The 26,634-nt window shown below is 41.9% G+C and overlaps 1 protein-coding gene across 1 annotated transcript in view; it reads left to right on the top strand.

The window, feature by feature from the left end:
- TUBGCP3 (tubulin gamma complex component 3) overlaps positions 1–26,634 on the top strand; it is a 179,763-nt gene that overhangs the window by 105,273 nt on the left and 47,856 nt on the right. The window lies entirely within an intron of this gene.

Below are 26,634 nucleotides of genomic sequence, written 5' to 3'. Positions count from 1 at the left end.
ATACAATAGTAGAGAAAGAATGGGGAAATTTTTTTTGAAATAATACACACAACAACTATAGCAAACAAATATCAGGAGAGAAATTATAAGATCGCAATGAGATGGTATAGGTGCTCAGTAGCATTAAATAGAATGAATAAGGGAAATACTGAGACCTGTTGGAGATGTAAGAAGGAGAGAGGGACAATGGATCACATTTGGTTCGGCTGTCAGAGGGTGAGGAAATTTTGGAATAAGATTTTTGAGACCTATCAGAAAGTGTCAGGAGAAGCAATGAAACCAAGTATAAAAATCTCTATATTTTCTCTGACATGGGATCCAACAAAGAAAATTAGAAAAGATATCCTGCACTACATGACATCTGCGGCTAGAACATTAATAGCATGAAAATGAAAAGGAGAAGAAGGACCTACAATTGCAGAATGGATATGTGAAATGAACAAAATTCAGTGTATGGAAAAACAGATAAGAGAAGAAGGGTATATAATAAATAAATAAAATGCCAGAAATATGGCAAAAATGGGATGAGTTTCGGTTCTCAAAAGAAATGTTAAAATTCATATAATAGGAACAGATTTGGGGGGGGTTGTTTTTTTTGTTTTGTTTTGTTTTGTATGTATGTATGTATGGGGGAATGGGAAGGTATAGGATGGATGGAAGAAGTAAAAGGAATTAGAAAGTGGAGTGATAAGAGATTATTTATTGCATTAAAGATACTTTTAAATGTTTGTAATGATAATGCATGGGTTGTTCCTTTTTTAAAAAAATTAATAAAGAGAAATTGAAAACCAAATCTTTGTAAATTTTAAATTGCACCTTTTCTGCGAAATGGTGAAAATCAAACATAGGCAAAAATTTAAATATCCAAATTTTTTAAAAGAAAAATGTTTTCATTTTTCACTCTGAAAGCACATGACCTGTACAATAAAAAAAAAAAAAAGGTGCTACTGATTTTAACACCCTGCGATATTTGCGCATATGTTTATCACAACAATATATTAGCTAAAAATACTCTAAAATCATTATTAGCCGATACAAACACAGCAAATTTTCCAAAATTCTCATTAAATTCTTACTAAACATAAAAGCTTAACTTGCATTGAGTTAATAAACAACAAATATTTGTAATTTTTAAATTATGCTTTTTTTAAAAAGGGTGAAAACTGAATGTACGCAAAAATGTAAATAACCAAATTTGTCTAAAAATCGGAAGGTTTTAATTTTTTCCCTTACAGCTTTCAGAGTTTGTAAAATATTTTTGGATAGCATAGAACCAGTAGAACAAAAGGAAGGTGCTACTGATTTTTAAGGCCCCACGATATTTGTGCAAATGTTTACCAAAGCAATATTTTTGTTAAAAATGCACTAAAATCATTATTGGCAGATACAAACACAGCACATTTTACAAAATTCCTGCTAAGTTCCTTCTAAATATAAAAGCTAAACCTGTATAGAGTTAATAAATAACAAATATTTGTAAATTTTAAATTGCACTTTTTTGAGAAATGGTGAAAATCAGATGTACCCAAACATTTCTCTAAAAATCTGGAGATTTTCCTTTTTCACTTAAAGCTTTCAGAGCTTGTAAAAGACCCCTGAAACCATATGTTTTCTGAAAGCACATGACAAGTAGAATAAAAAGAAGGCGCTACTGATTTTTAAGGCAAAGCGATATTTGCGGTAATGTTTATTGAAGCAATATTTTCACTAAAAATGCACTAAAATCATTCTGAGTGGAAATCGAACATGGCAAAATTTACAAAATTCCTACTAAATATAAAAAAACTGTACTGAGTTAATAAATAACAAATATTTGTAAATTTCACATTTTTGTGAAATGGTGAAAACTGAAGGTACGCAATTCTGTAAATAAAAGCAATTTGCTCTAAAAATCCAGAGGTTACCATTTTTCACTTACAGCTTTCAGAATTTGAAAATACCCCCAAACCATACATTTTCTGAAAGCACATGGCCTGTAGAATACAAAAAAGTGCTACTGATTTTTTGGGCCCCGCAATAATTGCACAAATGTTCACCAAATCGCTTATTTCACAAAAAATACACTAAAATCATTATTGGTGCACATAAACACAACATAACTTACAAAATTCCTGCTAAATTGCTACTAAAGCATTGTTTACATGTGGCGTACTAAAGTGTATGCCCATGGAGGGCCATGTTTACCTGCAGTGGGATGCACAGGTGCAGGCAGTCCCATTTATGTCAATTGGGATGCAACGGCTGCACAGGCATCCCGGTACAGGTAAACAAGGCCTTGCAGGCCTTAGGCCCCTTTCACACAAGCAGACCGATTGGGTCCATTCGGGTGGGTCGCTCTGACCACCCATTGTTTTCTATGGTGAGGCTGATATAAATGGACATGTTCATTTACACCCATCTGCATCAGATTCGGTCCACAAAAAATATCCTAATCCATCTAGCAGATCAGACCCGCTCTCTAGGCTGTCAGCTTGCTGAGTTGAGCGCCGGTGCTGTTTGTTTTTTCCCGTTCCTATATTAGGAGACCCCCCCCATCCATTAATATATATGTGCTTATATGTATCAATTGTTTGTTTATATCAGGGTGGGAGAGGATACTGTCTATTGGGTAATTGTTTTAGAGTATAAGGACATGGGGTGACACAAGACTATGTGGTGTTTTATGATAATGTTTTTATATATCTTTTATATTTAATCTTTGTAGAACAACAGTTTGTCTTGTTAGAGCACATATACATTTTTGGTTATTTCCTTCTTTTGTTTTTATGTGTTATATATAATTATATATTCATGGATCTCTTTTTCACATGTGTAGTCTATGTAACAGGACGTCTGCAATTAGTACCTGGCGACACCTGTTATAGGTGGGACTTATGGTATAAACGTGCTCGACCAAAAAAGAGTATCAATTAAAAATCAAGCAGCTGGTATAGTGATATTATACAAAGAAATACAGATAAAAAGAAAAATACAGCGCTAGATAATATATATAAAAAGCAGCAACTAAAAACTAAGTAATATCTCTCTGGTATAGATACAATCAAAATATATAAAGGTGCGCTAGAAAATCGTGGTGAATGTACAAATACATATATAATTCAATATATTAAATAAATAAATAGTAGCAGATAACAAGGGGCAGTGAATAAAGCATATGATAATGTCCACCATGTGTGATATAAAGGGATGAATAAGTTCCAAATTGGTAATAAAATCAAAAGTGAAAAATAATCAATGTGAAGGAACTCCCAGGGGCTTAAGTGGTGGATGAGTGAATCTTCAGAGACAGAGCGTTAATCTGTGAGTGTGGACCCTAACCAGACAAGGTGGGCCCCCTCCAGCACAGGGTCATATGAGCAGGCAGATTACCCTCTATAGGGAGCTGTGACTGTATGGATGTTCACTGTCTCCAACGTCCGGTTCTCTCAGATGAAAGTGGATGTCAGGCAGGGGACGGAAAAATAACCGATATGCCGCTTCTCTGGCTCTGAAAAGAGGACCCACTCGGGCTCCGAGTCCCGAGTGGATAAACAGGAGAGGGAGGGCACGCCGATAGTGTAGTAAAAATGTGTTTATTAGGTAAAACGTGCGGGTGCCCGCAAATGACAGTACAGGACAAACAGTAAAAAGCCGGCTAAACGAATAAAAACAAAGCACCCCCGTGCCGGGGTCACATGTGGCGTGATGGCGTCAGCACAGTGCACCACCCTACAAGTTTTGCAATACCTTGCGTCTTCCTGGGGCGAAACATGGACTGTGGTGTCATAAGGGGGCGGTGTCACCGGGTGAACGTAAGAACGGCGTGTCAACGGAAGAAGAGAAGAGGGGACAAGACGGTGCAGAAGACCAGGCCACTGCTAGCAAAAGAGCGGCAGAAGAGGCCGAACATCGGGAGAAGAGGCCGGAGAGAGCGGAAAAGTCGGAAGAAGACCCCCGAAGTCATAAGAAGACCCCGAAGTCGGAAGAAGACCCCTGGAGCTGCTTAATAAATTTCTTTAAAAACCTGTGTAGAGTGTTTTATTTATTGACACTTTTTTCCCTAGGTGAATGGGTAGGGGTACGATGTACCCCATACTCATTCACTTAGGGTGGGGGGCCGGGATCTGAGGGCCCCCTTATTAAAGGGGGCTCCCGGATTCCGATAAGCCCTCCGCCCGCAGACCCCAACAACCAATGGCCAGGGTTGTCAGGAAGAGGCCCTTGTCCTCATCAACATGGGGACAAGGTGCTTTGGGGTGGGGGGGCCCGCAGGGCGCCCACCCCCCATGTTGAGGGCATGCGGCCTGGTACGGTTCAGGAGGGGGGGGGGCGCTTGCTTGTCCCCACCCCCTTTCCTGACCGGCCGGGCTGCGTGCTCGGATAAGGGTCTGGTATGGATTTGGGGGGGACCCACACGCCGATTTTTCAGTGTAAGGGGTTCCCCTTAAAATCCATACCAGACCTAAGGGCCTAGTATGCCCCTGGGGGGGAACCCACTGCGTTTTTTTAATTTACAGCTGTCAGCACTGCCTGTCGCTCATCGCAAAAGGAAAACAAAAGTTCCTTTCCCGATGAGTGAGCCAGCTTGGCGCTGGCTCCCGCGACGGGGCTCGCAGGTGTCAAATCTCGCTGATAACAGCGGCGAGATTGACACAATATCGCAGTCACCTACTGTATTTTTAACATGTTACAACCGCCAAATCGGAACAAGCCAGTTTTCCATTTCTGTAGTAGGGATTAAGCTTTTTGAAAGAGGGTGGTAAATTTTAAAGGTGTTCTTCAAATTGGCCAGAAAAATATTACTAAGGCATTTGATTACCAGGTTTGCCCATTTAAATTTGAAGTTAGTTTTGAGTTTGTCTACTTGTTGAGGGGGTTATAGGTTTGCTTCTGATTTTTGGAAGTTCATTTTGAGGAATGAAAGATCTCTATATGTCGAATTCTCAAATACCAAGATTTTATGATATTCTCCCACCTGTTGTCCTTTTATATTTGGATTGGCATGTATTTTGCATAAGAAGGGTTCCAGGGTGAATACAAAGAGAAGGGACGAAAGAGGCCAGCCCTGGCAAGTGCCATTTAAAATCATGAAGGGCTGTGAGAAGACCCCATTGACTTTTATGAGGCAAAAGTGATGCAGTAGATTGCAGTAATCCATTTCAGAAGGTTAACTCCTAGGCCAGGGATCCTCAAACTACGTCCCTCCAGCTGTTGCGGAACTACATATCCCATGATGCATTGTATAACTCTGACATTCACAGACATTACTAGGCATGATTGAAATTGTAGTTCCTGAACAACTGGAGGGCCGTAGTTTGAAGACCCCTGTCCTAGGCCATTATATTTTAGAACTGTTTTTATGAATCGCTAGTCATGTCAAAGGCCTTTTCGACATCATGCCGATAGGCAGAGGCATAGGGTAGCAGAGATAAGATGAGATTGAGCATCTTAATGACATTGTTGCAGGCCTCTCACGCAGGCAAAAGCCCAACTTGGTTAAGGGCAATAATGCTGGCAATGTGAATGAAAAATGAACAAAAATTGCCCTGGTAGAAAAGTAGTTAAAGCTAAACTGCGGGCAGAAAAACTTTCATTAAAATAAAGTCCTTAACCACTTAAAGAATGTATTCCCTTCCTGACCGGGCCATTTTTTGTGATACGGCACTGCGTCGCTTTAACTGACAATTGCGCGGTCGTGCGACATTGTACCCAAACAAAATTGATGTCCTTTTTACCCACAAATAAATCTTTTGATGGTATTTGATCCCCTCTGCCTTTTTTACTTTTTTGCGCTATAAACAAAAAGAGAGACAATTTTGAAAAAAGCACAATATTTTTTACTTCTTGCTATAATAAATATCCCAATTTTTGAAAAAACAAAAACAAATTTTTTCCTCAGTTTAGGACGATATGTATTCTTCTACATATTTTTGGTAAAAAAATCGCAATAAGCGTATATTGATTGGTTTGCGCAAAAGTTTTATAGTGCCTACAAAATAGGTTATTGGTTTATGGCATTTTTATCTTTTTTTTTTTTTTTTTTTTTTTTTTTACTAGTAATGGCGGCGATCTGCGATTTTTATCGGGACTGCAACATTATGGCAGACAGATTGGACACTTTTTTGAAACAATTGACATTTATATAGCAATCTGTGCTATAAATAGCCACTGATTACTGTATAAATGGCCCTGGCATGGAAGGGGTTAACTCTAGCGGGCGATCAAGGTATTAAATGTGTTCCCTCACTGTGTGTTCTAACTGTGGGGGGATGGGACTGACTGGGTGAGGAGACCGATCGGTGTTCCTGTATACTAGGAACACACAATCTGTCTCCTCTCCCCTGACAGAACGTGGAGTTGTGTGTTTACACACACACATCCCCGTTCCTGCTCTGTCAGGAGCTATCGCGGGTGCCCGGCGGACATCGCGGCCACCGGGCACGCGCATCAGGTCCTCAATAATTCAACGGGTGCACACCCCCTATACCCCTAAAGTGGCCACCCTACAGCTACGACGATTTCCACAGGTGAGCCATTCTGCCGCCGTCAAACAATGGCTGGTGGTCGGCATGTGATAACCTCAAAGGAAATGAATCTACTTTGTATACACCAAATGCCTTTGCAAACTCAGATATTACCTTGTAAAAATAGCAGTGACATCATCGCTGTGTTGTACATAGCCTGAACAAAGATGTTTAGAGAGACCAGCAGGCCCCGCATACTGCCTTCAAAAAACTGCAGGCGGGGAAAGAGACAAGACAGCGACTGATCTTTATTACATAAGCTCCTGCAAAGAGGCAGAAGAATAAAGCCTGGTACACACGATTGGATTGTTGGCCAACAGAGCGTCAGACTTTTGTCCAAATGGTGTGTGCCAGGAACTTGTCTTGCATACCAACGGTACACAATTGTCGGCCAACAAACATGAATGTAGTGACAAACTACGAGGAATTTCAGCTCGAGCGCCACCCTTTGGGCACCTTCTGCTAATTTCGTGTTTGGTGAGCATTGATTCCGAGCATGCGTGTTTGTACTTTCAACTTTTGTGTGACGGACTTGTGTACAGACAATACAAAAATCTGACAACAGACCGTTGTCCGGCAAAAATTTACTAGCCTGCCATCCAACATTTGTTGGCCGAAAGTTGGACAACAGTTGTCTGAAGGAGCATACTAAAGGTCGGATTTTAGGACAACAGTCTGTCAACAGACAATCCCCTGCCAACAATCGGATCGTGTCTACGAGGCATAAGATTACACATGACTCTTGTATTTAGACAATATTTGCTTAGCCCGCAGTTAAGCTTAAAGGATGAGTTACTCCACAGTGTCGACCACTACAGAGGTCTTTTAGGGTTTGTTTTACTCCTCATTTACTGCTTCCTAAAAATATGTAAATACTTTGATCATAGTCTGGGCACGAATCTATGTTTTAAAATATAGAGTAGAAGGTTGTTTTAAACGCTGTGTGAAAACTGCTCAAAGCTTGGTGGAAGCTTTCCCAATGCCTTATAAAAGCTTGCTCTGCACTATCTCTTATGTAAGCTGAAGCCCATAAATACAGTAGGTATTTATTATGGTTAGAAGTTTAAACAATGATGCTAGGGAATTTTTAATAATTTTTTTTTATTGTTCTTGTGAGTATGTATTACAATTTTTTTTTACTTCATTGTTCCTTGGGGACACAAAATTAATTCTGAGTAATAAAGGTTATACTTCCACCTGCAGAAGATTGGACACTAGCAACACATTTGTTGTTCAGTCAGATATACACCACCCACTCCCATCAAGCTCCAGTTTTTGTGCTGCTGTTATAGGAGAATGGACATCATCTTCTGTTTTTAAAAGAAGCAAAACCCTTTTTTATACATCATTTTTCTACTTATGCCAAGATCTTCTTGTTCTGCAGTCAAGATCTTTTATTACTGCAAAGACAGAGAACAAACTTATGCAGTTTTCTGAGTCCTGGCAGATGCTTGGCAAAGCCATGGAGGCCCTACCTGGATCCTGCCATGCAAAGATGTGGGGACAGCCTGTAATGTGACCCTAGTGCACTGGGCTATGCTGTAGGCACTCTTCAAGATTAGTCGGTGTACTGTGTGAGTCACCCGAAGAGTGCTTTACAGGTCCAGGTCTGCTGTACACCCGTTGGTGGAACCCTGACTCTAAAGACTCCTTAGGGAGTAAGCTGATGGGAGGAGGTGAAGACTGACTAGATGAAGCATGTTCCTCTGGATCTTGCCTGGCACTCTTCCTTGTGCTTGCTGTGCTTTGTTCACAGGGCATCTCAATTTTGAAAAAAACAGGCTGACCTTCTGTGGTAACAGGTGGCACAGGTCTTGTCAGCCAGTGTCCATCCAACTGTTTAGACTCCACCGAGGTTTGGTTAAGTCCTGAACCTTCAAAAACCAGTGACCAGTGCTGGAGCATACTCCTAGCTTGGAGTATCTAGTTTTCCTAGATATAGCTCAGTCCAAGGTTTTTCTTCTGCAATATAACTCCTAACTCTCTCATTCAAGGTTTGGACTCAAGAATTAAAGAACCAGTAAACCATTCACTTTTTTGAGCAGGGTCTGGGTTTGATGAGTGCCTCCTTTATCAAGGTTATGTTTGTCTAATTCTGCTCCAGACCGTTGCAGCTCAACATTTTGGCTGCATAGGACAAGAAGGCACAGTTTCTGTTCAATTCTATGAACCTGACTCCCAAGACCTGGTCTGGTGGCCCCACAAATCCATCCTTGGAATTTGGGGAAACCTTCTGTCACTCTGGAGGATTCTTACGGCAATCGCCTGCCTGAAAGGCTTGAGAGGAGTCCTGGACCCCTTTTCAGTGTAGAAGACTTGGTCCACCAGTAATCTCATCTCTTAATCAACATAGTGAAATTCAGAGTGATTCAGTTATTTCTTCACTGCTGGACCTCTTGACTGCAGGATCATCAAGCTTGGTCAGAACTTTACATTCAGGCAGATGTGATACTCAAACCTCATCATAGTCTGTGGGCTTTCCCAAATCACCCTAATCTTCTGTCCCAAAAAACAATTTACCACCCTGTTCACAGTTGTTTTATGGGGCATGGCTGTTGAAGCCCAGGTCCTAAAAGATAGGGGCCAATCTGATTTTTTTTTATTCCTGCACTCCTAAAAGCTAGGAAATGCTCTTCTCAAAGGTCTACAATTGCACCTGAAAGGCATAATTCACATGGTGTGAGGCAAATTATTTCCATCCCAGTAGGTAATCCATGGAAAAACACTGAAGAAATGGCTGCACTCCAAGATCCATCAAAATTCTTATTTATAGAATGAACATCCCAAGTGTTACAGACAGTTCAAATGGTAGACGCGTTTCACACACTAACAGGTGCGCTTACCTGTTAGTGTGTGAGACGCGTGTAACATTTGGGATGTTCGTTCATTAAATAAGAATTTTGATGGATCTTGGAGTGCAGCCATTTCTTCAGTGTTGATCGTATGCGGAGGCGAGCCGAGGTGGGCACCCTTGATATCATTAGGCTTCCTGTCTCACCTGGAGCAGTGAGTTATTTTGTTTAGGTAATCCATGGAATGCGTGGGCTGCCTTTAGTCTGGTCTGGATCTGCATTTGGCTTTGATTACCAAAAAAGTCAGATCTTGGCTTTTCAAAGATTGCTTACCATTTATTCCTTGGTTAAGGCCTTTCTCTAGTTCATCAATCACACTGGTGAGTGTCCCTGTACTTCCACCTGTGATTCCATGGGGTCTCAGCCTGGTTCTTCAAAAACTGGAATTTTATACTTGACGTAAAATCTTTTTCTCTGAGTTAATTATTAAACACAAGTCCTAGCCCTCTGTCTTCATGGTCTACTGTTTTCCCACAAAACTGGAGCTTGATGGGAGTTTGAGAGGTTATATATATATATATATATATATGGCTGATTTGTTGCTAGTGTCCAATCGCCTGTTGGCATCAGTATAATCCTATCACCTGTTGGCATCAGTATAATCCTCTTGTCTCAGAAATAACCCAAATAATGAAGCCCAAGAGTAGGATTTTACAATAATTACAAAAAACATTTTTTTGTGGGTGATATGTGGAGAATCTGAATAAAGGCTAAGTTCACCTTTTTCCAGAAAATATCCCATGCAGTCAAGGGGCCCCAGTAGGTATTAAAAACTTTGCACCCTTGTAAAATGTTCATTAATTTTATTATTATACCTGTAGACCACGTGGGATCCCCTACCCCAGAAGCCTGGCTGAAAAACTCATAGTTCACAATCCCTACATCCTGCCTTGTTGCTAGGATGTAAAAAACATTAAACACACAGCATTACAGGAGTGAAAACCAACAGTTTTCACGTCCTAGCAAAAACGCAGGGCATAGGGATTGCAAACTCTTGAGTTTTTCAGCCAGGTTTCTGTAATAAAATTAATAAACTTTTTACAAAACATCACTATTTGTAAATATTACTAAGGGCCCTTGACTACATAGGCTATTTTCTGGAAAAGGTGAAGCTAGCCTTTAAGGCATGGCAGTGAATATTTCGGTTACAATGTCAGTTTCTTTTAATGTGTTATATGTAGATAAGTGGCTTTTTATTTAAACCTCATCTTATATATTTAATAATTCACTTGTTCTCTTTGAGATTTAAGCATGTCCTTAATAAAATAGTTCATTCATTGTGTTCCATTATTCATAGACTATCAACTAATTTGAAATAATTTGCAAGGCACTGTGGAATGTATTTAAGTACTATCATATTTATACAATTTAAAATAAAATATGATGAAGGATTCATTAGGTTTGATTAGAAAATAGCTGGTTTATTGTTCAAAAGAGTTTTATCACCTAAAATCGGTATTTTACTTAATGAAGCTATTATGTTACTTTACTCAAGAAGCAAATGGCATCTCTTTAAAATGCTTGAAAATGTTTGTAGTGAAGTGTGAGGTAATTTGCATGCCCATTTAAGAAAAATATATACATTTTCACATGCTGGCTTGCAAATGCTAGTACAACAGTGTGCACAAATATATTAATACATATATCTACACCTATAGACAAGGCTGAGGTGCATTTTAAAACCTTTAGTGATGGAGCTTCTTTTGCAATGGAGGAGTGTTGGAGCTGGATATAGTGCTTTCTTATGGATTGTTGGTACATTTTAGTTTTACTTGTGAGGATTGAAGAGTATATGCAGAGATGCAGGACTTCAGGAGTTCTTTCCTAAAGCTTGACCTAAATACATATTTCCAGTTGGTGAAAGATCTGAACTGCAGGCAGACCAGTTAAAGCGGAGTTCCACCCACTTTATAAACTTTTTCTCAATCCAAATATTACTTGCCATATTTTCAGTAATGGGCATTTATTTTATTTTTTTCTGTCAGCTTACCTAGACTGTAAGCTTTTCCATGTCATTTCCGCCTTCTCCCACCCATGGATATCTCCGTCATATCCGCCGGCGCACTGTCTCCTGGGAGCTTTGTGTCATATTTCCCAGGAGTCAGTGTGGATCGCCGCTGCCCATTATTGCGAGATTACGATGACGACGATGACTCCGTCGTGATGGTAACCTGAGTAGGTTCCTGCGCTGTGAGCTTTGCATACTGGGCATGCGCAAGAACGGGCGGTGCATGCTGGTCATTCAGCAACACCGTATCCTGGAAAATTATGCTTGTGGGCTTCACATGCCCACAAGCAAAATGGGAACTGCCAACAAAGAAAAAATGTAAGGTAATTTTTGATCTAAAATATTAAATGTAGCGGCACAGTTTATAAGAATCATGAGTGCCATTAGTGTATATTATGATGCTAAGATATGCATTTAACAAAAAAAATGTCTATGTATTGTTGGAATTCCACTTCAAACACCTGGACCTTTCTACTACGAAGTCGTGCTGTTGTCATAGATGCAGTATGTGGTTTAGCATTGTCCTGCTGAAATATGGAAGGCCTTCCCTGAAAAAGGCATTGTCTGGATAGACGCATATGCTTCTCTTAAACCTGGATATATCTTTCAGAATTAATGGTGCCTTTCGAGATGTGCAAACTGCCAATTCCATATCCACTAATGCGTCCCTATTCCATCAGAGATGCAGGTTTTTGAACTAAGTGCTGATAAGCTAGAAGGTACCTCTCCTCTTTAGTCCAAAGGATGCAGAGCCCATGGTTGCCGAAAAGAATGTCAAATTTAAATTCGTCCTACCACAGAACAGTTTTCCACTTTGCAACAATTTAAATGAGCCTTGACCCAGAGAAATTCTTGGAACACTTTGATGATAATTTGTACTGTAGATGAGGATCTATTTAAAGTCTTTGCAATTTTAAGTTGAGGAACATCATTCTGACATTGTTGGACAATTTTTAAATGCAGCTTTTCACAGATTGCTGAGCCTCTGCCCATCTTTACTTCTGAGAAAATCTGACTATAAGGTGCTCTTTTTATATCCAGTCATGTTACTAACCTCTTTCCAATAAAGCAAATTAGTTGCAAAATGTTCTTCCTTCCTAGTACCACTTACTTTGCCAGCTTTTTGCTGCCCTGTTCCAACTTTTTTGAGATGTGTTGTTGCTATCAATTTCAACATTGCCAATTTTTTTTCTTAAAATGGTAAATTTTCTCAGTTTAAACATTTGATATGTTTTCTATTTTCTATTATGAATAAAATATGGGCTTATGAAATTCGCAAATCATTCTGTTTTTATGTACAGTGCATCCGGAAAGTATTCACAGTACCTCACTTTTTCCACATTTTGTTATGTTATATATATATTATACCCCGTGATGGCAATGTGAAAGAAGTTTGTACATGAAAAAGCAAGGTACAGATATATCCTTGATGAAAACCTGTTCCACAGAGCTCTGGACCTTGGACTGGGGCGAAGGTTCATCTTCCAACAGGGCAATGACCCTAAGCACACAGCCAAGATAACAAAGGAGTGGAAATCTTTGCAAATCTATTAAAGATAAAAAACAAAAATAATCCCATGTACAAAGTCTTTTTGCGTTTGATGCTGCAAGCTTGGCACACCTATTTTTGGGCAGTTTACCCCCATTCTTCTTTGCAGGACCTCAAAGGTTGGATGGGAAGCGTCAGTGCACAGCCATTTTCAGGTCTCTCTAGAGATGTTCAGTTGGGTTCAAGTCTCTGCTCTGGCTGGGCCACTCAAGGACATTCACAGAGTTGTCCCATAGCCACTCCTTTGTTATCTTGGCTGTGTGCTTAGGGTCATTGTCCTGTTGGAAGATGAACCTTTGCCAGTCTGAGGTTCAGAGCGCTCTGGAGCAGGTTTTCATCAAGGTTGTCTCTGTACATTGCTGCATTCATCTTCCCCTCGATCCTGACTAGTCTCCCTTTTCCTGACGCTGAAAAACATCCCCACAGCATGATGCTGCCACCACCATGCTTCACTGTAGGGATGGTATTGGTCAAGTGATGAGCGGTGCCTGGTTTCCTCCAGACATGACGCTTGCCATTCAGGCCAAAGAGTTCAATCTTTGTTTTTCGACAGACCAGAGAATTTTGTTTCTCATGATCTGACAGTCCTTCAGGTGCCTTTTACTGAGGCATGGCTACCTTTTGGCCACTCTACCATACAGGCCTGATTGGTGTAGTGCTGCAGAGATGGTTGTTTTTCTGAAAAGTTCTCCTCTCTCCACAGAGAAATGCTGGAGCGCTGTCAGAGTGACCATTGGGTTCTTGGTCACCTCTCTAAGGCCCTTCTCCCCCGATCGCTCAGTTTGGCCAGGTGGCCTGCTCTAGAAAGAGTCCTGGTGGTTCCAAACTCCTTCTATTTACGGATGATGGAGGCCACTGTGCTCATTGGAACCATCAATACTGCAGAAATTTTTCTGTACCCTTCCCCAGATCTGTGCCTCAATGCAATCCTGTCTTGGAGGTCTACAGACAATTCCTTGGACTTCATGGCTTGCTTTGTGCTCTGACATGCACTGTTAACTGTGGGACCTTTAAATTTCCAAATCATGTCCAATCAACTGAATTTACCACAGGTGGACTCCAATTAAGTTGTAGAAACATCTCAAGGATGATCAGTGGCAACAGAATGCACCTGAGCTAAATTTTGAGTGTCATGGCAAAGGCTATGATTACTTATGTACATGTGATTTTTTATTTTTTAATAAATTTGCAAAAAAGATTTCCAACAAACTTTTTTCACGTTGTCATTTTGGGGTATTGTTTGTAGAATTTTGTGGAAAATAAAGAATTTAATCCATTTTGGAATAAGGCTGTAACATAAAATGTGGAAAAAGTGAGGCGCTGTGAATACTTTCCGGATGCACTGTAGATTTTACACAGCTTTCCAACTTTTTTGGAACTGGGGCTGTATCTATAGTTCTGCATAAGTAGAATTACCTTACAAAAACACACAATTTACATGTATTATTTATTACACATTTAATTTTTTATTGATTATGGTGAATTTTCTAACTATGCACACACAAATAATTTTTATATATAAAGTATTGTTTTAAATTGTGCATCTAGCATAGGGCATCCAGAATCACCTGAACCAATCTTTAATTTAGTCAATCTTCTTGCATGTGGGGGGAGAGAATGTGTCAAAAACTATTCAGCCAACCATAAGCCTAAATTTGATCAGCAATTTTTTATTCAAGTCAGCTCCCAGCAACAAAAACGTTAATTGCTACAAGTAAACTGTATAGACCACAGGTGTACCACCTCTTCCCAGTGATCACGGGGACAATATGCTTAACTAATCCCAATCACAGTTTGGAGCTCTCACGCTACACAAACAGATCGGACCAAGGGAATGAACTAGGCCCGGGCATGGCTAAAACTGCCAGTATGAGTGAACCCTTACAAAACAAGGAATTGGTTGCACACTGGAACTCCAAATTATCTCAGTGTCATCTTTATTATCAAAAGGGTCAGACAGATACAGGCAATGGTAGACGTTTCACAAGCGATAGCTTGCTTGTTCACAACCAATGTAACACTAAACAGGCAGGTCTTTCAAGGGTGTCCACCCAAAGTGGGATACACCCAAAAAACACCTGACTCTAATAATGCCACATACAAACAACATTTCAACCAACATTTTAAAAACATTGCAACGTTTAAAACGCGCACACATGTCTAAAACATATGCACACAAAAACAGTAAAAGTCGGGGGCGTGACCGGAAGCCGATCCTGATGGCAGCCTGATTCTTTTGCTCTCTCTCTCAGCCCGTGAAACAGCAGCGCATTGGGGACGTTTCGCTTCTTCCACATGGGCAGATCCAGGACCACCAGATCCACAGCAGCCAGGGGATCATCCCAACCCCCACCAGGAGCCTCCACGGACCTCCGGTCCTTCTTCCCACCGACGGACATGCCTCACAATGGAGCGGACAAGATGGCGCCGGACGCCTCCGCGGCCCGCTCCCGGAGCTCCGCTCGGCTCTCCCCGCCGCCTCATCCACCGCACTGAACCTCCACGAACTACCCGCCAGCTCCGACAGGCACCACAGTCCTGCCTTCCCTATCTGGAGCGGTGAGTCCTCCCTCCGGATCCACTTCCCACGAGGCAGCACCGCATGGCTTACAGAGCGCCATGACGGCCCCCCCCCCCCCCCTCCAGCAATACACACAATGCTCAGAAGCATTCCCCCGCTTGCTGAGGACGGCATCGGATCCCTGCTATCACGGAACTGAACCCGGTTCCTCAACCCCCTCAGACCTCTCTGTGGACTTTCCGGCCCTGCCAGGCCCTATGTACCCAGCCAGCCAGATACTACAAGAGCCTACAATGAGCCCAGCAGCCTTTTGCCACATAGAGCTTAAGTCACCACCCTCCAAGACCCAGAGACTAGCCTTCTCACAGGTCCTCAGCTCCCCCAAAGAAAGGGCAGTATCACAGGCCACTTACGCACAAAAAGTGTGTCGCCCCGATCCCCACCTTCAGGGAGTCGGAACAATAGGGGCCCACCCGCTTGCTCAGGCACCATCTTGGGGAGAACCATGGGACTCACCGCCAAGACCAATACATCAGGCCCGGGACCTCGCTACCCCTAGCCCTCAACTCCTGCCACCCGCACATCCCCAGCACAGCAGACCCCAGAGCCAGCCCACCCCCACCCTGCACCCCCACAATGGCAAACATACCTGCAGGCAATCCCCACTAAAGAGGACTTTAGACAACTGATAGAGGACGTAAAGTCCACATGTTGCTCAGAAATACAAGTGCTCCAGTCAGGCCTTAAACACTTAGCAGATAGAGTGGAAATGGCCGAAGAAGAAATTCAAGAAACTAAGGTAGCGGTCCACAGAACCCAACTCCAGGGAGCAGAGCACCACACCATGTTGAGAGATATACAGCGCCATGTGGAGGACTTGGACAACAGGGGACGCAGAAATAACATACAAGAGAGGGGGATCCCAGAAGCTGAAGGCCCTGAAGACATACAGCATACCTTACAGGATGTGTTTAACAATCTCCTAGGCAAACCCGCCACCAAACACATCGAAATGGACAGAGCCCACCGAGCCCTACGTCCTAAGAACGCCACCTCACAACCTAGGGACATCATTTGTAGGATCAACTCCTATCCCCTAAAAGAGGAGATTATGCAGCAAGCTCGACTGGCACGCAAAGTGACTTTCAAAGATGCCCAAGTGCAACTGTACCCGGATCTTTCATGGATCACCTTACAAAAACGCAGACTCCTTCAACCTTTACTGCGTATCCTGCAAGACAAAAACATCCCCTACCGCTGGGGATTCCCCTTCAGCCTTACAGCTAAAAACCAAGGCAAATCTGCCACTCTACGATACCCGGAGGACCTGCAAGCCTTTTGCGACGACATAGGAATCTCGGTTCCCCGACTTCCGGATTGGGATCTTGTGACCACTCCACCAACACCACCCACAACCTGGCAGAAGGTCCCTTCATCCAACAGATTCCGGAACAGGGACGCGTCCCGCAAGAGCACCAAACACAGACATGGCTGACTTATCCGCTACAACACCTTAGGTTACTTGTTGTTGGACTACTCTACCATCCGATATTACTGGTGACTCTGCCCTGGACACTATCACATACCCAGTCCCCTCCCTTGCGCCCCAGTTTTACGTTTCAGTTTATATTATGGGCATGTCTCTGTGGAGACTCAAGAGAGTAGGAATTCTTACGCTCACACACCCCCCTCCTGGTTAAATGATAAGTTATCATTGTTTTACAGTTTATGTTTTATATAACCAATTTTGGGCTCCCCTGCATCCACCCGACTGGTCCCTTAGGACCTCAGTTGGGAGGATCCCCGAAATCCTGTACCGACCTAGGCCTCCCAGCCTCCCAAGGTCGTGAGACAACATTTGTTCGAGTTTTTATGTGTTTACTGTGTACTAACTATCTTTTTTTCTTTCCACTTTTCTCCCTTCCCTTCTCTTCTTCATCATCATGTGACCCATCACAAAGCTCACGGAATCTGCCTGGCTCTCCTCCCGAAGTATGCCCACTCCTGGTCCACGGCTCTCGGAACCTCTTCTCCACATCAGGTAAGGCACCCTCCCCCCCTCACTTGACATCATGGCTAAGATCCTATCTTTAAACGTCCACGGCCTAAATTCCAACAAAAAGAGACATCTGGCCCTGAGGGAGTTTAGACAGTCTGGTGCGGACATTATTTTTGTCCAAGAAACACACTTTGACAAAGGGGGCTCCTTTGCATTTGCCTCTAAACAATTCCCCCAAATATACCACTCCTCAGGTCCCCATAAACGAGCAGGGGTTGCCATACTCATTAAAAACGGGTCTCCCTTTACTTGCACGGATCACTACAGCGATGCTCATGTACATTTTGTCATCCTTCAGGGCCAGTGGCAAACGCAGGCAATCACTCTCTGTGTCCTTTATGCCCCGAATGTCAAACAATATAGATTCCTGTCTAAAGTGTTTACTTGCCTCTTTAAATCTGAACACGGGTTACTGGTGGTGGGGGTCGACTTTAATTTAACCCACTCAGCAACTGCGGATCGCCACGTGGTGAGCCCCCGGGTGTCATCAGCTCGAGCCCTCAGGGACTCAAAGCTTTTTCGACAACTCTCTAGACGATATGCTCTCTTCGATGCCTGGAGGGCTCTCCACCCAGGCGACCGGCAGTACACGTTTTACTCAGCTCCCCACCAAACACATTCTCGCATCGACTACCTCTTTGTCAACAACCCTACGCTTAGAATTACACGAGAGGCACAGATACTCCCGATCTCATGGTCCGACCATGCACCTATTTTACTTACACTGGACCTAGGCTCCCCCAACTGTAGACCCTACAATTGGAAATTAAATACATTTCTCCTCCAGCACCTCCCATCAAAAACGGAGTTGACCTCCACCTTAAAATATTATTTTGCCGAAAATAATACCCCCGACATATCCCTTCCTACACTCTGGGAAGCCCACAAGGCAGTACTTCGAGGCATATGTATGGCACTATCATCTGCCATGAAAAAAGATGCCCTGACCACAAAACTCCAAACTGAAAAGGAGCTTAGAGCTTTAGAATGCCAACTGCAACGGTCCCCTACCTTATCCCTTCTTAAGAAAATTATAAAACTGCAAACAACTCTGAGCGACTTAGCTATGGGCCGAGTAGAAAAGGCCCTCCTCAGGCTATGACAAGTGTATTATGATAAGGGCAATAAGGCGCACTCCTTGCTGGCGAAAAAGCTACGAGACAACTCCAACATGACCGCGCCACACCAGATTAAGAACAAACTAGGCTCCCTACTATCCCACCCCAAAGACATTGCCCATACCTTTGCAGAATACTACAAAGACCTTTACAAAAATCCTAACATTCCCAGTAACCCCTTCCCCCCCGACCTCCTCCAGCGCATGCAACATTACCTCGCACAGAGTGGAGTCCCCCAGCTCCAAGCCTCCGATCTGACAACCCTAAACATACCGATCACCGAGGAGGAAATAGAGCAGACTATTAAATCCCTCCCATCCCACAAAGCTCCAGGCCCGGATGGACTGCCTTATGAATACTATAAAGCCTTCCTCCCCATCCTACTACCTCATATGGGCAAACTTTTTAATGCTTTCTTTCGGGACTCCCCCATCCCATCAGACATGCAATGATCATTTATCACCTTGATTCCCAAACCGGACAAAGATCCTACCCTATGCGCTAACTACATACCCATTGCTCTGCTGAACTCGGACCTAAAAATTTTTACAAAATTGCTTTCAATCCGCCTGAACATGGTCCTCCCATTTCTTATCCATAAAGACCAGGTGGGCTTTGTCCCCCTTAGACAGGCAGGAGATAACACTAGGAAGGTGATTGACTTAGTGGACGTGGCGAATAGGGAGAACTCGGCATCCTTGCTACTTAGCTTGGATGCCGAAAAGGCCTTTGACCGACTTGGGTGGCCATTTCTGTTCGCCACGCTACAACATGTTGGGTTTCAAGGACCTTTCCTACGGGCTATACAGCACCTCTATTCCAATCCCTCCTCCCAGGTCAGGACTCCTTTCGCCCTTTCCCCCACCTTCTCTGTAACTAACGGCACCCGACAGGGGTGCCCATTATCACCCCTGCTATTTGCGTTCTGTGTTGAACCCTTGGTGGCCTCCATTCGAAGCCACCAAGATATTCAAGGAATACCGGTTAGGGGTCGGGAGTTTAAGATTTAATTGTTCACTGACGACGTGATCCTTACCCTGACTCAGCCCAGAATCTCCCTTCCAAATCTACATGCAGAACTTGACCGATACGGAGCCCTCTCGAGCTATAAAATTAATACATCTAAGTCAGAGGCCCTTCCAATCAATATCTCGGATACGGAAACTGCACACCTGAAGGCCAACTTCACCTACCACTGGAAAACCACCTCCTTGAAATGTTTGGGAGTGCACATCACCCCAAAATTCAATACTTTATATCAGGAAAACTTCCCTCCCCTTTTCGACTCCATTAGAACCCTGCTTTTCAACTGGAAAAAACACCACATCTCCCTACTAGGTCGGATCGCTTCGATTAAGATGACGATCCTCTCGAAACTACTCTATCTCTTCCAAACACTACCTATTCCTGTCCCACACAAACACCTGAGAAAACTCTCTAACCTACTCAAATTCACCTGGAATCATAAAAGACATAGAATACCCCAATCGGTAATGATGGCGGCGCGCTCGGACGGAGGCCTTGCTTTCCCCAACCTTATCAAATACTACCAAGCCGCCCAACTACGTGCAATAGCCTCATGGTTCACCCAACGGTCCTATAATAAATGGACAGAAATTTAAAAAATTTGGTTAGCCCCGACCCACCCAAATAGCCTACTATGGAGTGCGAATGCAGGGGTCCCTCCCGAGCGCTTATTGGGACCCATGTCCCAGCTTCGACGACTCTGGTGCAAGCTATCTCATTCATATGAACTGTCCTCAGAAAGGTCACCTCTGATGTCATTTGTCTGTAACCCTAAAATCCCAGATAGTCTCACTCACCAAATGTCCTATCCATGGATGTCACAGAACCTTTTCCACTATGGAAACCTAGTGGACCCTAGATCACCCAAGCTACTACCCTACTCTGACCTTCAGACCAAATTTGACTTACCTCATCAAGCATTTTATAGTTACTTGCAAATACGCCACTATGCCCTGTCCATATCGCCTGACCTGCAGTTCTCCCCCCAACGCCTTTTGAAAGTCTAATCCTGGCAGGCACTGCCCAGAAAGGTTTAATCTCTGACATCTACAAAATACTAAATGCCTTTCCACTAGAAACCAAAGGTAAACATGCCTATATGACCAAATGGGAGAAGGCCCTCAATGAGGAACTCCCTAAGGAGCAATGGCAGGTGATATGGACCCAGGTGGCAAAGAGCTCCCTCTGTACTCTATACAAGGAAAACACCTATAAAATCCTCCTTTTCTGGTATATGACTCCAGATATCCTCCACACCATATACCCCACTAGCTCTGATCGCTGCTGGCGATGTCAAAAAGATAGAGGTACCCTCCTCCATATTTACTGGAGTTGTCCACTGATTACTCCTTTCTGGAATACGGTTCAGCAGTTGCTGGCCCGCCTTCTAGAGTTACAGATCCCCATGGTCCCCAAGTTTTTCCTCTTAGGAGTTTTACAGCTAAAGATTCCCACACCTTACAAAAAATTAACACGCCACATCCTCACAGCGGCACGCTGTCTTATTGCCCTACATTGGAAAAAAAGTCTCCCCCCCACTCCTGAAGCCTTATACGCCAGAATTAAAGATGTGGAGTTGATGGAGAAGATGACGGCCAGGATACAGGACAGAGCGGAAGCCCATAATAAAGTGTGGGAACTGTGGCATCTTCGGGAGGATCCACCATGACCAGGTAAACGAGCTATTATGATGACCTTTCCCTCTTTCTTCTTTCCTTCCCTTTCCTTTCCTTCTACCTTGAGTACTCTAGTCACTCTTTAAAAAAGAGGGGGAAAAAAAAGAGAAATTGCTACTTAAAATTGCAAGATATTAACATAATTACATTATCTTCAGACACATGCTCATTACTGTCTTAGAATTTAATATATATATATACTCTAGTAAATATAAGCTAGAAATACTATACGATGTGATCTGCAACTTTTTCTAGTGTTTCCTACATATTATGTACTCCTGTAATACAAACATAATAAAATGTTATTTGAAAAAAAAAAAAAAAAAAAGACTGTAAAAGTCATAATAAAAAAAAGATATATATATATATATATATATATATATATATATATATATATATATATATATATATATATATGTGTGTGTGTATATATATATATATATATATATATATATATGTAAGCTTGCTGTCATTTATCCAAAATTCAGTCACAAGCAAATCATGAAAAAGAAGAAAAGTAAAGAAAAGGACAATAAGGCCTAGAAAAAAAGACACAACAGGGTACAAATCCATGCTTATGAATGCCCAAAAAGGATTAACCCAAAACAAACCTGTTCATTGAATACATGAATGGAAAATGTCTATGCACACATGATAAATATTCATAGGTGTTTATGTAAATAGATAAAGCAAATTTTCATTGGGTATTAAAAGTTCAGAACCAAAACTTTGTTCAGCTAAACTGAACCTTAATGTAATCGGACTATTGATGTGAAAAATGCATGGAGCTGACTGGTGATGAAAACGTAGCCATCAAAAGTCAAATCTACGAAGGACATAAGGAGCAGAGTAACAAAAAGCAATGGATTCCGGTGAAAAATATAAATATCAGAATGTACAAATCGTAACAGTGACAAAATAATGGGAAAAGATATGGAATTGACATAGGCGTGCGCACAGGGTGTGCCAGGTGTGCCTGGGCACACCCTAATCACACTGTTCTGCACAGATTCCCCCTGATGCTTGGCTGCAGAAGAAGGGACTGGGGAATCTCTGTCTTAAAAGTGAGACATCAGGGGTCTATTTAGACCTCTGATATATCACCAAAGCCCCCCAATGGAGCACCTAAAAAAATGTGTATGTGTATATATATATATATATACATGCATGTCTGAAATTATTTGCATGCACTGCATGCATATATGTATATAGACCTGGATGGAACAAAAACTAATCTATTTATAAAAATGTGTGATGTCCCATTCATGGTTCATTCCAAAAGGTTTTCTGGTATTAAAATAAAAAATCCAAAAAAAAACTCCCTTTTGCAGAGAAGTTTGAAAACATCTCCTCCTCTAGTAGGCGTCAAGACTTTTTCTAGAATCTGTACACCTGCAAAGGTACTGCTGCCATTATGGTATTGGTTGAAGTGTCTAGCAACATTTGTGGAAAGATTTTTCTCAAAGCTGTACAAATGTTCTTGAAATCTATCCCTGAGTCTCCTAGTGGTACATCCGATGTATTACACATTGCACGACTTGCATGTAACAACATAAATGACATACCGTGTGTTGCAGTTAAAGAAGGATTTGATCTGATGCATTTTTTTCATTAGAGAAGGATCATATTAAATCCCCCTTAATGATGTGCTTGCAACACGAACATCCAGTAACACCGCAACCATAATTTCCTTTGAAGTGCAACCAAGTGATGGACCTCAAGGTGGCAAGATCAAACAAACTAGGGGACAAAGAGTTGCCCAAAGTAGGTGCACGTCTGGGAATTAAATTGATTCCATCCTTCAAGAGATCTGTGCATACACTATCTTCAGAAAGTATAGGCAAATATCGTTGTACAATGGTTTTGATCTCATTAAGTTCCCTACTGAAGGATATGCTCAAAGTGGGTCTCTTTGTTGAAAAATAGTTTTTTCTGTTTATTTTCTGTTCCATATTTGGATTGGCTCAAAAGTTCTGACCTGTGTTTGGAATCCGCAATTGCGCAGGCTCTATCTAACATATATTTGGGATATTCCCTCTGTAAAACCCACGAGTAAAGTGCTTGCAACGCGAACATCCAGTCACACCGCAACCATAATTTCCTTTGAAGTGCAACCAAGTGGTGGACCTCAAGGTGGCAAGATCAAACAAACTAGGGGACAAAGAGTTGCCCAAAGTGGGTGCACATCTGGGAATGAAATTGATTCCATCCTTCAAGAGATCTGCGCATACACTATCTTCAAAAAGTATAGGCAAATATCGATGTACAATGGTTTTGATCTCATTAAATTCCCTACTGAAGGATGTGCTCAAAGTGGGTCTCTTTGTTGAAAAATTGTTTTTTCTGTTTATTTTTTGTTCCATATTTGGATTGGCTCAAAAGTTCTGACCTGTCTTTGGAATCCGCAATTGCGCAGGCTCTATCTAACATATATTTGGGATATTCCCTCTGTAAAACCTGCGAGTAAAGAGCTCTAACTTATTTCTCATAAGATGATTGGTCGCTGCACAATCTGCAGATTCTCAAAAACTGGCCAACAGGGATACCCCTAACGGTATGTGTGGGGTGGCCTGACTGAGCCATGAGCAAAGTATTGCCAGACATGGGTTTCCTGAACAAACTGTTGTGAATGCTATTATCAAAGCCACACAGATATATGGCCAAAAAATCAATATCCCTTGAATTACACTGTCCTGTAAACTAAATTTCTGTCATTCGAATTGAGGTGTTGTAGAAACAGCTCTAGGGAGCCAAGTTCTCCGTCCATAATAAAGATAAGGTCATCTATGTAGCGATAGAATAGTTTAATCGATGACCTAAAAGGATTGTCAACTCCATATATGTGACGACGTTCCCACCAACCCATATACAGGTTGGCCAATGACAGCGAGAACTTGGCTCCCATGGCTGCTCCACACCTCTCGAGGAACCAATCCCCATTGAAAGTGAAAATATTGTGTGTCAAGAGATATTGTAGGACATCTAAAACAAAAAGTCTGTGCTCAATGTTATACTGTGTGCTTCCTTCCAAATAGAACGTTATGACCTCCAGAGCTTTCTCATGTGGAATACAGGAATATAAACTCGAGGCATCACATGTGACCCACAGTGAACTGTCGTCCCATGTCATGTCCTGGACAATACTCAGAAGATGGTTTGTATCCTTGATATACAAAAGGGATATCCCAAATATATGTTAGATAGAGCCTGCGCAATTGTGGATTCCAAAGACAGGTCAGAACTTTTGATCCAATCCAAATATAGAACAAAATATAAACAGAAAAAACAATTTTTCAACAAAGAGAGACCCACTTTGAGCACATCCTTCAGTAGGGAATTTAATGAGATCAAAACCATTGTACATCAATATTTGCCTATACTTTTTGCTAGTGTATGCGCAGACCTCTTGAAGGATGGAATCAATTTCATTTCCAGACATGCACCTACTTTGGGCAACTCTTTGTGCCCTAATTTGTTTGATCTTGCCACCTTGATGTCCACTACTTGGTTGCACTTCAAAAGAAATTATGGTTGTGGTGTGACTGGATGTTCGTGTTGCAAGCACATCATTAAGGGGGATTTAATACGATGCTTCTCTAATGAAAAAATGCATCAGATCAAATCCTTCTTTAACTGCAACATACGGTATGTCATTTATGTTGTTACATGCAAGTCGTGCAATGTGCAATACATCAGATGTATCACTAGGAGACTCAGGGATAGATTTCAAGAACATTTGTACAGCATTGAGAAAAATCTTTCCACAAATATTGCTAGACACTTCAACCAATACCATAATGGCAGCAGTACCTTTGCAGGTGTACAGATTCTAGAAAAAGTCTTGACGCCTACAAGAGGAGGAGATGTTTTCAAACTTCTCTGCAAAAGGGAGTTTTTTTTTGGATTTTTTATTTTAATACCAGAAAACCTTTTGGAATGAACCATGAATGGGACATCACACACTTTTATAACTAGATTCGTTTTTTTTCCATCCAGGTCTATATACATATATGCATGCAGTGCATGCAAATAATTTCAGACATGCATGTATATATGTATATCAATTGCATATCTTTTCCCATTATTTTGTCACTGTTGCGATTTGTACATTCTGATATTTATATTTTACACCGGAATCCATTGGTTTTTGTTACTCTGCTCCTTATGTCCTTCGTAGATTTGACTTTTGATGGCTACTTTTTCATCCCCAGTCAGCTCCATGCGTTTTTCACATCAGTAGTCCGATTACATTAAGGTTCAGTTTAGCTGAACAAAGTTTTGGTTCTGAACTTTTAATACCAATGAGATTTTGCTTTATACATCTATTTACATAAACACCTATGAATGTTTATCATGTGTGCATAGACATTTTCCATTCATGTATTCAATGAACAGGTGTTTTTTGGGTGTATCCCACTTTGGGTGGACTCCCTTAAAAGACCTGCCTGTTTAGTGTTACATTGGTTGTGAACAAGCAAGCTATCGCTTGTGAAACATCTACCTTTGCATGTATCTGTCTGACCCTTTTGACAATAAAGATGACATTGAGATAATTTGAAATTCCAGTGTGCGACCAATTCCTTGTTTTGTTCATCTTCCATGGTGGTGAGCCAAGGTCTGCACCTGTGATCCATCCTGCACCTGATTTTGCCTGGAGCGGTGTGCTTCTTTTTGTTCTTTGCTATGAGTGCACCCTTAGCCTTGGCTAGGCAATGGTTTGATTTCTATGAAATGATGTAATCCTCCATTTTGCCAATGCAGGTCAAAACTACAGGTTCATGTTAATATCTTCTTCATTAGCTTCTCCGTTTGCAAGTGATGGGGCTTGGCTTATTTCTAAGTATCAGCACGGTCACTTGCGAGGAAGGGGCAGGGGTCACATGCTTCTCCATACCCAGAGGTACTGGATATTTTCTTCCTTTCTGGTCGCTAAACAGAGCAGCAGTGGGGTAAATGAAAAGTGTGTGCTACTTGGAAGGGATCTTAAATGAAACTTGTTACTCTGCCCTGCATGGGCACCATTGTTTCGAGCTCCATTGGACTGTGCCACAGTTGCTTTTGTGATGGGCCATTGAATGGCTAAGTGCTCCAAACACATGCAGCACAAGCATTTTGAGCTGCACAGTGACCCTTGAATCTTGAAGACTGGCAGTTGAGCAGAAAGAGTGCTTTTGAGCACTCATACAAACAAAGCCTAAGTAGTTTATTTTTGTGCCTACAAAAAAAGTAATGAAGATTCACAGCTCCTAAGGCTTTTTTTACATTTATGTTAAATTAACCTACATTTGTTTCCAGACTTTGTCTAAGTCAGGAACACTTTTT

The sequence above is a fragment of the Aquarana catesbeiana genome, linkage group LG02 (genome assembly GCF_042186555.1).
Source record: "Aquarana catesbeiana isolate 2022-GZ linkage group LG02, ASM4218655v1, whole genome shotgun sequence".
In the NCBI taxonomy this organism is placed as follows: Eukaryota; Metazoa; Chordata; class Amphibia; order Anura; family Ranidae; genus Aquarana; species Aquarana catesbeiana.
This window is presented reverse-complemented; position numbering and strand designations above follow the sequence as displayed.